Genomic DNA, 14975 nt, shown 5'->3' on the forward strand with positions numbered 1-14975 from the left:
GGTGGATACAGGTGGTTGGGGGGGGGGGGGGGGTTGATTAACAGGTTGGTGGACAAAGGCTAGAGATAGAAGGGAGACAATTTGAATCACAACTAGAATCTGGGACTTAAATACTTTTCAGTCACTGTGGAGTTTAGGAATGCAAAAGGAATCCAAATGTAATCAATATTTGTACCATCACAAGCTCTTGCAGTTGCACTAAATAGCTATGGACATGCAAATATGCTTACTTTGAATGAAGACTGTTTCAAAAGAATGTAAAAGAAGATTAGTTTAGCTTGGCATCATGTTCGGCACAGACATTGTGGTCCAAAGAGTCTGATAAAGGAGATGAAACTGTAGGTGACAGCACACAACACTTAAATGGATCAGAATTAAACAGGCCTCTGGCAAAATGTCAGTGGTCAAATTATTATCAAATGCTTTGTGCTGTGATGTGCGATTAAGTGCCTCACATGGGCTGGCGTGGAAGTGAAGGCTGGATTAATGAGAAGCATTGGTATGGCAGCTGGGCATGAGCCTTGTTTTGGTGAAGAGTGAACGCTGCATTCTGTGGCAGTGACAGAGGTCAGTTGCTGCACCACATGACGGGCCTTTCAGAAGCTAAAGCCAAGGAGAATTTCCGGAAGTACAACCTTCTTAACTACTTTATAGCACATTTCAACAAAAGAATTCTACAGGAGGTGAGGGGATGGGGATTGGGGATAGAAGAGAACCTAGAGCCAGTCACTTCACAAATGCAATTATTTCTATGTGATTGATCTCTTGTGCATTGACCAGAAATTGAATGACCCCTTGATCCTTTTAGGTTTACATTAAACATAAAGCTTTGTATGCGATTTGCCCAAGTTTTGAATAAATCTGGTATTTATTTGAGCACAGTTAAAATGGGGTTTTTTCTCTGTTCAGTCAACTTTGTACCTTTATATTGCCTGTCTCTGTTTTTTAAATGAAGTTGTTTGAAATGCCACCCCAGCTTTGTAGTGAGTCTACTTTTTTTTGCTGATAGAATCTGCACAAAACTTGTCAATTTAACTAGCTTATTCTATTTGCATTTATATTCTCTCACCAGGAAGCCAAACTCTGGATAAGCTTAGATCACCTTTCATCTGGCAATAATTCAAGAGCCTTACTGCAGAGTACCACTGTCATTTAATTTAATTATTTTAAATCTTTTCATCCTTATTCCATCACATCACATTCATTTCTCAGTCCAAAGGGCAGTCATTGAATCTGTTTCCAAGCCTCTGCCAGCATTCCTCTGAAACTAAATGCTGACAAGTGCAGTATCGGTTAAATCATTGCACAGGGGGTTTCTTTCTCCTTTTTTTGTGTGTGGAAAAAAATGCCTCGCCTACATGGTGCCTTGCTGTACAGAACAGCTAAAGTCTAGAACTTGCCACAACAGTTTGCTGTGAATCCAGAGGCGACACTGATGTGGTATGTCAAATGACTACCGCATGCCAAATTGCTCTTGTGTTTCATATTGGCACCCAGGAACATATCTGTATTTTGTGCATTTCCGAATAGCTTTTATGACACATGGTCATGCGAACAGTTGCCCAATTCTGCCACAAGATGGAGCTTAATAAACCAGACACAGTTAGTCTCTAAAGACAGACACAAAAAGCTGGAGTAACTCAGTGGGGCAGGCAGCATCTCTGGAGAGAAGAAATGGGTGATGTTTCAGATCGAGACCCTTCTTCAGATTGGTCCAGCTTTTTGTGTCTATCTTTGGTTTAAACCAGCATCTGCAGTTCCTTCCTTCGCAGTTATTCTCCAAACACTACGTCCTCCAAAAGGAATTGTTTGTCTTTAATTTCTCTAAAAGCTAAGTGGTTTTGGTGGGAGAGAGTGGTTTTGGGTGGGGGTGAGTGGGGGGGGGGGGGGGGGGTGAAGTTAAAACAACAGTTCAATGCCCTAATGGCAATCTAAAGAAGTAACTTCCAATCCCAGCCTTGTTAATTATTTAATTTCATTGAGTTTCAGCAAACAATCTTGGTTCTCACCTAAGTTTACAGTGGTGCTTTACTTTGCAGCATCTTTATTGAAAAAATATTATGATTGCACATCCAGGGTACCCTGGCATATTCATTACTTTTCAGACGTGACTGAAGTTCCTCTGAACCATGTTGTCAACTTCAGCATCTACTCCTAAGGCCATTGAATTTTAGTTGATTGTTGCCATATGACATTTTCAACAATGAATCAGCCAGAGGCTGTGGCATCGCAGGTTTAGGTAGTTTGCTGTGAAATGGTATCAGAGGCAGGCTCAAGGACGAGGAGTTATTCAAATTGTTCCATCATGAGGCAATTGACGGCTCTCTGTCCTTAATTCGTTCACCTTCATTCTCAGCACTCAATGGTGTGGGCCGAGTGTGTTTGGGCCATTGATAACCTTAATGTTGGTGAAGAAACCAGTCATGCCATGATTATCATCGGTGAATTGCTGGATGTTGGCCTTCAGGTGCATGTAGATCTGTTTCTCTTGAGGCATGGTGGAGCTTCCGATCCAGGAAAACGTTGCATGCACAGTTAGTTGGCTTGCTCCTGGATCTTCTGCATGTTCTCAACAAATCAATCCTGGTGGAGAAACCAAGAGTCTCTTCATATCACCAATGAAAAGGCTCCAATGAAATGGTGGGGCTTCCCCACCAGATGCAATTATAATGGACTTCAATGCAGTTGCTGGTGACATGCTGTGGTTTCTGTTCACTGTAAGTCAACAGATTGTCTATAAGGTGATGTCTTAGAAGCACTGCATTTGTTCAGTCCTTAAAACATGATATACCCATTTTATTTTTGCACCAATGTTTCTGTTGCTGCTGTTGAGACTAGGCAGATAAAGGACAGTCCAGCGGTCATCTGCACCTGTGTTGGTGATATCCCCGTTTATCTTCTGCTTGAACAGTGACATAATCCAACAAGTGACAGTGGTTGTATGGAGGTTCAGACTGAAGACGGGTCTCAACTTGATATGTCGCCAATCCATGTCCTTCAAAGATGTTGCCTAACCTGCCGAGTTACTCCACTACTTTGTGTCCTTTTGTGTGTCAACCAGCATCTGCAGCTCTTTGTTTCTACATTTTGACTGCTCCAACATGATATGCCAACTTTTGTACTCCATACCCTTCCCAATGAAGGCAAGCGTGACAAACGCCTTTGTCACCATCATGTCCACTTGACTCGCCATGAAGATTGCATTCCTCTACCGATTTGTCCTTTCAGGAAAAGGTAAACCTCCATCTGCCATTTGCTTCTCACTCAGGACTGTGATACGATGGCAAAAGGGTCAATCACAGGGAGTCATTGCCAGAGTCCTCCAGGGTCACTTTCTCCCAGTGACATTCTGAGTAGCCGCCCCCAGAATCTCATTGTAGATTCCATCCATGTGCAGCCATGATTGTGTGAGTTGCAACTTGCAGCAACTCCAAGAGAAGTTGGAGAGCAGCACCAACCACTCTGCATCAGCTCCTTGATCTTCTAGTATTGAATTTAATTAAGTTGCTTCCATGGCTTACAATTACCAATGGGGAAAATGCTGCAGTGAATGTCACAGAGCCATCAAGTGCCAGGCATTGAGTCCACCTTTGCAAATCATTTCCTTGAAACGTAGCCAACTGTCTGTGGATTTGTTTGACATTCCTGCTAGCGATAAAAGCCCAATTTCAATTCTCCATATATATTTTACAATCAGAATTGTAAAACTGCCAAAACTTTCTGCTTTGCCAGAAGCAGTAACATTTATCCCTTGTCAGCATTGTTACTTAACAGTTTAAAATTTGGTTTTGATAATTTAATAACCGCAAAGACTTAAATATACCCAGTGCCTTGTGCATTCTTTCAGCCACTTCTTGGAGCTTTTTAAATTTTGATTTATGAGAACTAAGGTTAAAGATTCTCTTGAGATGCTGCACTTTGTGCATAATGAGCCATTAAAAGCATTAAAAGTATTTGAAGCAAACCAATAAATTAAGTTGAGACACAAGGAAAGGAGCCTCGGGAGAATACTAAACATCTGGTGGAGAGACAAAGTAAGCAAAGTGGGCCTGTGAAAAAGAACAAGCCAGGATCCCATTGACTTACAAATCCAAAGGAGAAAATGGAGTTGGAGTGGACACACCCTCAGGAAACCTGCCACAAACATCACCCAGCATGCCCTGAAATGGAACTCCCAAGGAAAAAGGAAAAGAGGTCGACCTAGGAACACCTGGAGAAGCGGTGTCCAGGCAGAAATGTCTGGGAGTGGACTCGACTGGGGAGATCTTGAAAGAACCGCCAACAACCGGGTGAGGTGGAGGACATTTGTCAATGGCCTATGCTCGCTAGAGGAGCAAAGGACTTAAGAAGAAGTAGACAAAGAAATTCAGATGCTGTAATCTTGAGTAAAACAAAGTAGTGAAATAACTCAGTAGGTCAGACAGTATCTTTGAAACGAATGGACAGGTGGCGTTTCGGTCAGGAATTTTCTTCAGATGTTTCCTGTCTATTCCCTCCTAAGATGCTGCCTGACTCGTTGAGTTTCTCCAGTACTTTGCGTTTTACTGTAAATCAAGTTGTTTCGGGGCTTCCATTACTTCAATGCACTAAATTTACAATTGCGTTGATTTGAAAAGTTAGCTCATCACAGTGATAGGCCACTGATATTTTTGGTGACTGTCTCTGTCATGCAACATCAATGTAACCAGAGTTTAGCACATCCCAAATAATAATGTATACACAATGTACAAGAGTCCCAACGCAAAACGTTGCCTATCCATGTTCTCCAGAGCTGCTGCGTGACTCGCTGGGTTACTCCAGCATTGTGTCTTTTTTTTGTAATAGATTCTGCAGCTCCTTGTTTCTAGCTCATATGGAGTGGCTGGTGCTGCTCCCCAATCTTCTCTTGGAAAAATTACTTCTGGGTAATTTCATCCTCTGAAATAGTGGCCCAGATTTTGCTGTTCTAATCACAGTGAAACTATCACTGTGTAATATTACATCATGACATTGACAATGGCAAAACATATCGAGTCAATTCTGAAGAGCATGGCCAGTCTGAACAATGAGCCACATGAGATGCAAGAGATAAAGTATAAAAGAGGGCATACTAAAGGAAAACCCGTGAAGTTTTGGGTAAGTCGGGCTAGGGCCTGGTAACAATTGCTTCAGTAGTAGGAGCAGTCTTATATTTGGTTTGGGGGATTACTGATGCCTTGGCAGGGGGTGTGATGTGTTGGGAGAAGGTTAGAGGACTGGATTAAAAAAAATATTCAAATATAAAAAAGTTTCCAATCAAGGTGTTAAGCAGCAGCTAGTCTAGGTTTGCAGTGCAAGGTGATAGGAATTGGTGCAATTGGGACATGGGTCCTATTACAATCAAGGGAAACCATTGATTTGGCCAATAATCCAGGTATTTATGTTTACAGAAAAATATGTTACAGTTTATTTTGCACAAGGCGTGAGAATTGCAAAAGCTTAATTAGTACCTGGCAAACTATCAATTGTTTCCTAAAACCTTTTTTTAATGCATGGATTTTAATTCTCCTAGATAATAGTTCAAAATCTGACCATTTTTAATGTTATATAGCAGCTCGATATTTCAAATAATCTTCATTTTGTGTGTTGTAAATTGATGAATCCTCTTCTAGTAATTTCAATGCCGTCATTTTCTGACTTGTGTTTTTTCTCTCTAAACCAGCATCCTTGTGCCTTCACTTTCTGACGTACTCATATCAGAAAAAGATGAGTTTGTCTCACAGAGATTACCTTGTGAACCATGAGCTCGGTGGTCGGCTAAATGGTATCAATGTGACACTGGAAATTCTAGGCCACTAATGAATGTTTCTTCTGAAGTTCTTTTCGATAACTAACCATGAAAGCTTTGTGAAGATTCATTACATGTAAGGTATCAAATTTTCAAGTGTCAAAGATTCATGATTTTATCTTTTGATAAAACCAAAACTTCAAGAGCATCTTCCAAACTCCTGATGCTATATTTAAAGGCCAATTCCATCTTTGAACATTGCATATTATAATGCCCCTCATTATTTAAAAACCTCTCATATATTCTTTCCTTTAAGCATCCCAGAGTTTTGCTGATCTTTCCCTGATATGTGCTTGTAGAGTTCCACTACCTTACTGGTGCTTGTTTATTGTCATTCTTTCTATTAACCAAACTGCTATTAATTCTATTAATCTATCACCCTATTAACCAAACTGCCCACCTCTGTTGCTAAACTGAGACACTGTCAAGGCAAAGGTTAAAAAACAGGAGTTCAAACTTGAAGAATACAAGATGATGCCAGAACCATGGCAACTGTTGTGTACTGCCTCGGTATAATCTACTATTACACTTCTGCATTTAAGGATCTTATAGATCTTATTGATCTTATACAAACATATAAAATTCTTAAGAGACTGGACAGGCAAGATGCAGGAAAAATGTTTCCCATGTTGGGGGAGTCCACAATCAGGGGTCACAATTTAAGAAAAAGTGGTAGGCCACTTAGGACTGAGATGAGGAAAAACCTTTTCACCCAGAGAGTTGCGAATCTGTGGAATTCGCTGCCACAGAAGGCAGTGGAGGCCAATTCACTGGATGTTTTCAAGAGAGAGTTAGATTTAGCTCTTGGGTCTAACGGAATCAAGGGGAAAAAGCAGGAAAGGGGTACGGTTTTTGGATGATCAGCCATGATCATATTGCTGGCTCGAAGGGCTGAATGGCCTACTCCTGCACCTTTTTTTTCTATGTTTCTATGTTAAGTATGATTGTGCACATTTTTTACTGAATTGTACATAAAAAGGTAATTTCACTGTACCTTGGTACATGTGACAATAAAGTACCATTGTACCAACGGTAGTCATCTCTAAATTTCTCCCAGTGCCAAGTTCAAGTGAAGGTAGGAAGAGGAAAATCTGACACATGAATGTATGGCTGTGGAGTTCAGGGAAGAATTCAGATTTTTAGACCTTTGGGATCTCTTCTGGGTAGAGGTGATCTGTACACGAGGGACAGGACTGGAGGGTGACCAATATCCTGGCAGACAGGTTTGAGGTTGCCACTCAGGATTGTTCAAACTAGATTGGCAGAGGCACGAGATCCAGTACAATAGTGAGGCTGGAAATTGGCAGAGAAGTTGAAGACAACTAATTCAGTAGACAAGGATTGGCAGGAGCACCAGAGGGAGTGAGAAAAAATGATTGGATTCAATTGCATTTATTTCAATGCGAGAGTTCTGACGGGTAAGGTGGATGATCAAGGGACATGGATAGGTACGTGAGACTGGAACGTTGTAGCCATTACAGAAACCTGGATAAGGGAGAGACAGGACTGGCAGTTTAGTGTTCAGGGTACAGGTGCAACAGGCATGATGCTGGTGTGGATAAAAAGGGAGGGGGAGAGGGCTGCTTGATTGATTAAGGAGAACATCATGGCAGTAGTCCAAGATGACATTACCAAAGAATTATCCAGTGAGGCTAAATGACTGGAGCTCAGAAACAAATGGGATATGATCACCCTATTGATATTGCACTGCAGGCCCTCAAATAGTCAACGGGTATTAATGGAACAAATATGCTGGACGTTTACAGGCAGCTGCAAGATTAATAGGGTTGTCGCATTAGGGGATTTTAACTTTCCCAATATTGACTGCGATTGAGGGTAAAAAGGGGATGAGATGGCTCTGGCAGATATGATTAAGGAGCATGCAAAGAAACATAATAAGTATATTATGGGAAAAAAGATCTCTAGAGAATATGGTCCCTCAGAAACCAAAATGGTCATCTATGTGTGGATCCGCAGGAGATGGAAAGATTCTCAATAAATATTTCTCTTCTGTTTTACCACAGAGTAAGACATGAAGACTAGGGAACTTTGGAAAGTTAATAGCAATGTCTTAAGAACAGTCTATATTACAGTTGAGGATGTCCTGATGTCCTACGGCGTATGAAAGTAGATAAATCTCCTGGGCCTGATCAGATAGTTCCAGGGACACTGTGTGCAGCTAGAGAACAAACTTGCATGATGAGGTTCCACATGGTAGGCTTCTCTGGAAGGTTGGATCGCATGGGCTCCAAGGAGGGCTCGGAAATTGGACACAAAATTATCTTGAAGGTAGGAGGGCTGTTTTTCAGGCTGGAGGTCTGTGATCAGTTTTGTGCATCAGGGATTGGTCCTGGGCACATTGCTATTTATCATCTTTATCAATGATTTGGGTGAGAATTTATAAGGCATGATTAGTAAGCATGCAGGTGATAGTAAAATAGGAGGTATAGTACATAGTCGAGATGGTTATCAAGAATTACAGGGCATGTGGGTCGAGGGCTGGCTAATGGAATTTAATTCAGTTAGTGAGGAGTTGCATTTGGGAAGTCAATCCAGGGCAGGACATTAACTGAACGGTAATGCCTTGGGGAGTGTTGTAAATAGAGGGATCTAGGAATATACAGATATACTTCCCTCAAAGTGGTATTGCAGATAGATAGGGTGGTAAAAGTGTTTTTTGGCATGTTGGTCTTCGTCTGTCAGGGAAATGAGTACAGAAGTTGGGACATTACGTTACAGTTGTACAAGATGATGGTAAGGCTGCACTTGGAGTATTATGTAGGAAGAAACTCCAGATGCTGTTTTACACTGAAGATGGACACAAAATGCTGGAGTAACTCAGCGGGAGAGAGAGCATTTATGAATAGAGGGAATGGGTGATGTCTTGGGTTGAGACCCTTCTTCAGTATTATGTACAGTTTTGGTTAACTTGCTATAGGAAGTAGATGTCATTAAACTGGAAATGGTGCTGAGAAATTTTACAAGGATGTTGCCAGAACTTGAGGGCCTGAGCTATAGAGAGAGGTTGGCCAGTCAAATACTCTATTCCTCAGAGTGCAGGAGCCTGAGGGGAGATCTTAAAGGTGTACAAAATCATGAGGGAAATAAATAGGGTGAACGCACAGTCTTTTCCCCAGGGAAGGGCAATCTAGAACTAGAGGGCATGTGAGAGGGGAAAGATTTAATAAGAACCCAGGGGCCTACATTTTCACACTGAGTGTAGTGTGTACATGGAATGAGCTGCCAGAGGAAGTAATTGAGGCAGATACAATGACAACATTTAAAAGTCATTTGGACAGGTACATGCCCAGGAAAGGTTAGAGGGATATGAGAGAATGCGAGCTAAAGGGACTAGCTTGCACGGGGCATCTTGGTTGGCATGGACGGGTTGGATCAAATGGCCTGTTTCTGTAGTATATGACTCTGGCTGTTTCAATGAAGTACAATAGAATCACTACTTGGCATGCTCTGAATTCATTCGCAAGAAAGTGATATGATAAATGAGCTGCAGCTTTGGGATTAATCTAAGCACGGGGTTACCTTTCCTGTACTTTGTGCCGGATAGGTGCAATTGATAGTGTCCACAACACTGCAACATTTAGCATCCGCAATTTTGAGAATTGCCATCTGTGGGATCACTGCCAAGTTCATTAAATTGATCAACAATGGCAAACAGGACCTTTCACAACTAACGTTATGGAGAACTACACAGCAATTTGGAGTGTCTGCCAAAAAAAACTAGATTGACCCTGTGCTTAAAGGCTGAGCGAGTTGTATTTACTTTCATAGGGCAGGCTCAGTGTTGTATGCATTATAGATTTGAATGCAGATCGGATTGCAGCAAAATAAAAAACAGCTCTCCAATGCTTTTACAGAGACACGGGTCTCAGAAAAAGCAATTAGGTCCATGGTGGCCACTGGATCAGTAATGCAAGATAGGATAACTATTTTCTGTTGCTGCTTGATTTATCTGGCTTCTTGCCAATATCATGCAGAATAAATCTAATGGATAAGTTCATTGTGAAACTCTCGGACGCAGTGACTATTTTGAACGCTTCCAAATGTAATTCATAAAGTAGCACGAGGCTTCTTGAAAACAACTTTGATAGATCTGAAGGAAAAAAAACTGCAGATGCTGATTTAAATCGAAGGTAGACACAAAATGCTGGAGTAACTCAGCGGGTCAGGCAGCATCTCTGGAGAGAAGGAATGGGCGACGTTTCGGGTCGAAACCCTTCTTCAGACTGATGTCAGGGGAGGGGGCGAGACAAAGATAGGATGTAGTCGGAGACCAGGAAGACTAGTGGGAGAACTGGGAAGGAGGAGGGGATAGAGAGGGACTTCTCTAACTTTAGATAGACCCTGCTTTCCTTCTCTATCCCCCCTTCCCAGTTCTCCCACTAGTCTTCCTGTCTCCTACTACATCCTATCTTTGTCCCGCCCCCCTCCCCTGACATCAGTCTGAAGAAGGGTCTTGACCCGAAACGTCACCCGTTCCTTCTCTCCAGAGATGCTGCCTGACCCGCTGAGTTACTCCAGCATTTTGTGTTTACCTTCGATGGGTCTGATGTGAGTTCCAAAATGCATCCGAAACATTCTGCGACAAAAGCTTGTGAACATACTTCTTAAAACAAATTGCATCCACCAGGAAAAACTGGATTGATTCTCAAAGATGAATAGAAAATTTAAATTGAGGGTTTTTGAGGAAATGACATCATTGATCCTATCTCCATTTCCATGCGAACTGCAGGAGGGAATGAATGAAGGGAAGAGGAACCGAGAGGGAAGGGCCCAAAAGAAAGGTGTGATTCTGTTAAAGGGAGAGTGACTGAAGGAGGAAAGGGGATCAGGGTGAGTATGTGGCCATGCATGTGTTTGTGTCCATGTAAGTGTGATTTAACTTTGCAGCAGCATCTGGTCTCCAATTGTCTTGCACCTCCTTGATATTGGATCAAGATCTCTCACTTCTTTATATCTGTGTAGCAACTGGTGAGCAGCAACTACTTCACATTAAGAGAATCTTCCACTCCTTGTAACTAGTGTGAAAGTAAGTCGTCCTCAAACTCGAAAAACTACCTGAGAAGAAGACAACCCATTGTTGTCTTTTAAGAAGGCTTCAACTTGAGCTCCAAAGAAGAGGTGGGAAAAGGAGGTGCAGTGAATTGCAGCTGCTGGTTTACAAAAAAAGTAACTCGGCAGCTCAGGCAACATCTCTGCAGAACATGGAGAGGTGACATTTCAGGTTTGGTAACGGTGGGTTTCAGGGTGGAATTGCACAAGGGGTGGCACGGTGGCACAGCGCCAGAGTTTGCTGCTTTACAGCACGATGTTCGATCCTGACTACGGGCGCTGTCTGTACAGTGTTTGTATGTTCTCCCCGTAATGCACTTGTAATGTTTAGTTCTCAGAAACACCAAGGCCAAATTGTCCATCTCCAGAGTTACTGAAGCACCATTGAATCAGAGCACAAGAGGGAGCACACATTTATTTGGGATTGTACAAAATGATTTGCAAAGCAGAGAAGTGAGTATGGCTCGTTGGGGAGTAGAATCTCGTATCTGAGCTGCTGCAATAAATCTCAAAAGGATGGAAGAATGAATGAGAACACTGCCAATGTGATCACAAACTATAATGGATGAATTACTGAAGTGTATAAATATGACCTCTCATGCTCATTTTCACTTGCATCAGGCATTTGTAGGCTTGGTGTCTTCTGTTCTCCTTTGTACGTTTGATTGGAAGGACACCAGGTTCACTGAGAACAGATGCGTGCAGTTAAGATCTTGCAGATCTTTTGTGTTTCGTTAATTTGCCACTAAAACAAATACAGCCTTTGATTCCTATGGGATCCTCTTCTAACATAATACAAGCTGAAAAACGAGTAACCTCATTTCATCCAAATAATACTGCTATTGTATCCTTTTACTCAAGCGGGTCATTAATTTTGCTTTAATGCTTTAATTTTTTTAATGTTTATTCAAACTTTGAAATGAAGTGTGCCACAATTATGCGATAAAATGCTACATATTCTTATATTCTACCTACAGTTTAATTTGAAATTTGCTGTATATGTTGTAAAATGTCATTACACAGCAAAGCAGCGAACATTATAAAGTCCTCCTCTTTGCTTCTTGCATTAATTACATTCCTGCTGCCCCCTCGGGTTACCAAGGAGACAATGCTTTTGATGGTCTGGAATTTGTTTCTTGCTAAACTGATATCCCAGATCCAGACGTGGAAAAGAAAACCTCTGAATCTTGAGGCTAATCACTGAGACAAACTCTGAAAGGGTGTACATTGCTTTGACCACCTGAAAACAGATACAGAATAGAATTGCAATGAGCCACATTGTCATTAAACTATCATTAATTTCATGAACTATTTAAAAATCTTGGAAACTCTCAGCTCTGTTTTGCATCAACAAATTTCAACAATGATAAATTGAGTTCTTCGCCTTAATTAGATTCAGAAAGATTTGTATTTGAATCTATCTGCTTCTCTGTGAGCATAAAACCTCAGTAGAAAGAAAATGCAACAAAGCCAATGGTACTTGGCAGGAATGCAGGAGAAGAACCCAGTGCACAAGTGAAAGGTGAGAGGGGCAAAGTTTCCCTACAGTGTCCACATGTTCACTGACCAGAGAGACATTCATCCATTTTCTGTTTCCAACTCACCAGAGGTCCTCTGCCTGTGCCCATTGGTCCTCCACAGTGACTGTACCAGCCTTGACCTAGCTTAGAAACATAGAAAGTTGGTGCAGGAGTAGGCCAATCGGCCCTTCGAGCCATCACCGCCATTCAATATGATCATGGCTGATCATCCAGAATCAGTACCCTGTTCCTCCTTTTTCCCCATCTCCTTTGATTCCATTGGCCCTAAGAGCAATATCTAACTCTCTCTTGAATACATCCAGTGAACTGGCCTCCACTGCCTTCTGTGGCAGAGAATTCCACAGATTCACAACTCTCCGGCTGAAAACGATTTTCCTCATCTCAGTCCTAAATGGCCTACTGCTTATTTTTAAACTGTGACCCCTGGTTCTGGACCCCCCACATGGGGACCATTTTTCCTGCATCTAGTTTGTCCAATCCCTTAAGAATTTTATATGTATCTATAAGATCCCCTCCCATCTTTCTATATTCCAGTGAATATAAGCCCAGTGGAACCATTCTTTCTCCAGAATGAGCACTTCTATGCATCGTTCTCTATTCTTAATTGGAACACTGAAGACTTTCATTTACTGCTGGATCGGAGCTTTTGCCTTCTGTAGCCCTGTTGGTTTGGGTCAGCCAGGAAGCACAGTCTTCCTGGTTGAAGTACTTGTAGTCCACTTGTCCCAGCCAGTAAAGCTGCTAGCATGCAGTACAGTCAGCATGGACTGCAGTCCAGTTCTCAAGGATCTTCTTTATGGTTATTTATTTGGTCTGGAATGTTATGATGAAACCATAATGGAATGAACCTTAATCATAATGGAATAGGAAAACAAATTTTGCTCATGTTTAGTAGTGGGTCAAAGGATTGCGGGTTAATCGTGCATCATCCCAGCATGCCTTCGCCTTTAAAGTGGGGTTGTCAATGCATATAAAAGGACACTTGAGCTGTGTGAGCTTGTGTTTGAATGTGAGCATCCTAGGCGTGGTAGTAAGCTGTGCGTGAGGGTGTTTTGTGTCAAAGAGTAAATAAGAGTTGGGGAGTGAGAGAAATTTTGAGAAAAGAAGAGCAAATACAAAGATGGACAAAAGGTAGAAGAAATGAAGGAGTCTGCTTTCTATGTTTTGCATACCCTCTGCTACTTGCCCTGCAGGCTTGCCTTTAACTTTGTGAACTCTTCTGTCATCTTCAATAACATTTGTTTCATTCCAGAACACACTCAAACTTCTCATTAATCATTCCTGGATACCCACGTCACTGACGTCCAGCTTTTACATGAGTCGTGATAAACTAGAGAAAGGAACTATAAGAAAATAACTGCAGATGCTGGTTCAAATCGAAGGTATTTATTCACAAAATGCTGGAGTAACTCAGCAGGTCAGGCAGCATCTCAGGAGAGAGGAATGGGTGACGTTTCAGGTCGAGACCCTTCTTCAGACTGATGTCAGGGGGGCGGGACAAAGGAAGGATATAGGTGGAGACAGGAAGATAGAGGGAGATCTGGGAAGGAGGAGGGGAAGAGAGGGACTCTGTAGAAAGGAACTATATTTGTTAATGTCTGCGCCACAAATTTTAGGAGGGGCAGTGGAAAGAGAGGACATTTCCAATATAATTTGGTTACCTTCATTACTTCTGCTCTTGAGGTGGAATGCTCTGCGGGTCTTTATCTATCCTCGCATGGCAAGTTGCCACTCTGAACTGGGCAAAACAAAATTCTGGAGTACAAGCGATGAGGCTGTGTGCAGCTAACGATTATTAACTAGATTAATTAGATTGGAATGAAATGCTCCAGTGAAGCAAAAATAATAATAGAACTTTGCAGCAATTATTTTAATCTGGTGTTTTGTAATGTACAAAATTATATCTGACATGTCAGGTAATTGGCCCAGGGTTTGTGGTCAGTGTAATGAAAAAACCTGTCAACCTTTGGTTCCATTACACCGTGAAATTTGCAGCAATTTCTTGAGTAAACACATATGCAGTGCCAGATTCACATAGTAGCAAAAGTAGCATTTGCGGTTTGAATGTGTTGGCGGGGCTGCGCGGACCAATGGGCAGCTGGCGCGCCACCGCCCAACCGCCAACCCCGAGACACAGACCCTCACCCCCCCCCCCCCCCCCCACACACACCCAGAGGGACAGAGACAGGCAGCGGCACAGAGGTGTGAGACCGGGGTAGACTGTGGGGTGGGGGGAGCACCTGGGGTTGCCAACTGTCCCATATTAGCCGGGACATCACGTATTTTAGGCAAAATTTGTTTGTCCCGTACAGGACCGACCTTGTCCCGTATCAGGCCCGCGGGCCACTGTTGACCCCGACACTGTAGGCCCGGACAGTGTAGGCTGACGGAGCTCATTAACGTTAACGGAGTTTGGGGAGCGGGGCCGAGTGTGTTCGGGGAGCGGAGATGAGTGTGTTGGGGGAGCAAGGCCGAGTGTGTTCACCGAATGGAGGTTGCAACCCAACTCCCGGCCTGGGCGGTGGTCAATGGTGGAGCGGGAGCTCGTGGCCGATGGC

This window comes from Rhinoraja longicauda, chromosome 12 (assembly GCF_053455715.1).
Source record: "Rhinoraja longicauda isolate Sanriku21f chromosome 12, sRhiLon1.1, whole genome shotgun sequence".
NCBI classification, from domain to species: Eukaryota; Metazoa; Chordata; class Chondrichthyes; order Rajiformes; family Arhynchobatidae; genus Rhinoraja; species Rhinoraja longicauda.